The sequence below is a fragment of the Chanos chanos genome, chromosome 10 (genome assembly GCF_902362185.1).
Source record: "Chanos chanos chromosome 10, fChaCha1.1, whole genome shotgun sequence".
Lineage (NCBI taxonomy): Eukaryota > Metazoa > Chordata > Actinopteri > Gonorynchiformes > Chanidae > Chanos > Chanos chanos.
In genome coordinates, this window is record NC_044504.1 from 30,414,730 (window position 1) to 30,417,566 (window position 2,837).

Consider the following 2,837-nt stretch of genomic DNA (forward strand, 5'->3'; position numbering starts at 1 on the left):
TAAATTCATTAGAATTTAATTCTACCAGCAGGGATAAAGTCATTACCCAGGTTGAAGTTGTTCAGGCACAATTACTCAACCGAGCCATCACCAAAAACGTTTACATGCAGACGCAAGACACAAACACTATTACATGTGTTTATTTCCGCGATAGGGGCCGATTAAATCAGCAACAGCGGAATATATTTACATATCAATAGTAAGAAAAAAAAGACCCAATTAAGGTAGGGTTCACTGACTTAGCTCCATATCATTGTCCATGGTAACTGGCAGGTAATGACATTTCTGCTTGAGACAGAGATATTAGAATGGGGATCACGATTAATGTAGCCATTATTCATGCTTTAACCTTTTAAAATTAGAAAACGTGACTCAAATAAAGCCCATTAAAATCTCTTAATGCATGTGAAATCTTCAGTGAATACAATGCTGATTGAGTGCAAGACACAGAGTGCAGCATCGCCATTGAAGTTTTTATAATGAGTTTGAATGTTGTTCAGTGCAATCAGTCTCTCTACTGTTAGTTTGAAAATTGTATTCTCCACATATTTTAATGCAGAGCCATACTCTTATACAGCAAATCATGTAACTCCAGACATTTTCCAACATGATGTTACAGTCTTAATAAATGAATAACCATACTACTACTACTACTACTACTACTACTACTACTACTACTAATAATAATAATAATTTCAGCATCTGTATTGTAAATTGTAGACTTATAGTAAATAAATCTTAGGATATTATGCTGTAACTGGAATTGCTGAGCTCTTCAAACTGCTCTAAACTCATGTTATACAAGAAGGCTGCCCACAGTCTCAGGCATAACAAAGATCTGTACGGGGACAAGAAACACGTAAAGTATCATTTTCCTGCTATGGATTTTATCTGAGTTGATTTTGACAGCTGAGATAGCTGATGTCCAAACATGTCACAGGCCAACACAATGAACAGGAAAAAAAAGGCTGTTCTTTTATTCAGCTTTTCCTAATCTATTTGTGAAATTGGCTATGAATTGGCTATGAACGGTGAGCTTTGAAATCTTTTCCAAGTGATGAACACAGATGTACTTGCTTTAAATCAGAGGGGGGCTCTGCTGCCACCTACAGTACAGCTGACTAACAGCAACAGCAGGGTACATGCACTAGCCATCCAGTGAAGTACCAGGGCTGTCGTAAGGTTTACCAGACTCATCACATTATGTCTCCCATATTATCTCAACAGACAGGGTTCTATCATTCAGCTGGAGAGAAGACTACCCAAATAATTCAATAAATCAAATAAAAACAACATAGCGTTCATGCTGATTAATGCACTATATAAGTTTTCATACACACAGATGAGGTGCAGGTAGGGAAATACTATTGTCTCACATTTTAAGCAAAAACAACCCCTGTGGCTAAGGAGGTTCCATGTTGTTTGTTACTACTGGTTAAAGAGGCTGATTTCCCCCCACTGGTCTCCAGAGAGCTGCTCCTCTGTCAAAGCAAGGTGAGGATAGGCGGTTGATTGATTATAGCTTCTCTGTGTTTACAGCTGTAGGGAGTGTGTGTGTGTGTGTGTGTGTGTGCGCGCTCATAGGTGTTTGATGTCTGGGACTTTTATTGGCTCCTTTGTGAGATTAACAAGCACTAACTTGTAGGGTGTAAATCATAGGTGCTGCAGCTTATAGACAGCCTTGTTGATTTTCATTTTATAACAACTTATTGGAGCATTATAAACATACTAAAACTGTGTGTGTGTTCAAACAGTACAGGTTATTAAAAACTAACAAATGATCAGTGTATCCACAAAGTACCACAGCAGTGAGAGATAGCTTCATTTCATATAAGACAGTCATTTGCTGAAAACAGGTATCATGTCAATCATCTCTTCCGTTTTCGTTCAAACTTTATTAATCTGCCCTCTTACAAGACATTTAATTTTTGGTGCTGAAGCAGCAGAGTGGGATATGGACAGGCTATAAATTACTTTTAATAGACGTTCAGCATTTTGCTGTCACTCAAAAAATGTTTTTTCCCCCCAGTGTTTATTTCTGTAAAGATAACGAGACTACATTGAAACATAACTGCATTTGCATGACTCTTTGAATGTGTTAAAGACAATGAGGTGAAAGGTTAATCTCTCTTGAGTGACTCTATCAAGTAAGTAATTAACTTCAATTAGCATGATGGCAGTGATTAGCATTTATAGCTGAATGTATGATTAACATTTGTGCAATGTGGTTGCAGTATGCTTTTTTTTGTTGTTGTTCTCTCTAAGCACAAACTGTCTCTTTGTTATTCTCAGTGGTAAATTCCCTGCTTACTTTTTTTGTTTTTCTTTCTTTCTTTTTTTCCTTTTTTTTTTTTTCTTTTTTTGTATAACAGAGCTGACGGGTGTAAAAATGCAAACACTAACAAGACTATTCAGAGCGATAAGCCTTTGCAGCTCTCGCTAATGAACACATGAAAATTCCCTCCATATTCTGACACACTGCTTGTAATCAACTGACATACTAGTATCCATCTGTAAATGTATGTGATGCATTCATTCAGGCAGACAGTGGAAAGAAGCCCTTAATAGATTTTTCCCACCGAAAGCACCCCCCCCCCCCCCCTTTCATTATAAGAGCTTGGCTTCTAAGAATGAGGGCTTAAAATAAGCTCTGTTTGGCTCATTGAATCAGATTTAATAAAAAGAGAAAACAACACCAAGCTGTCACAAAGGTGTAGTTACAACTGCCACTTGGGAGTCACGCGCTGTTTGCTGTGGAGGGTTTTCAGTAGCATGTTCGACATCGTGTACATATCGACCTCTGTGACCTGTGCACTTTTGGAGAAATGAAATTTCAT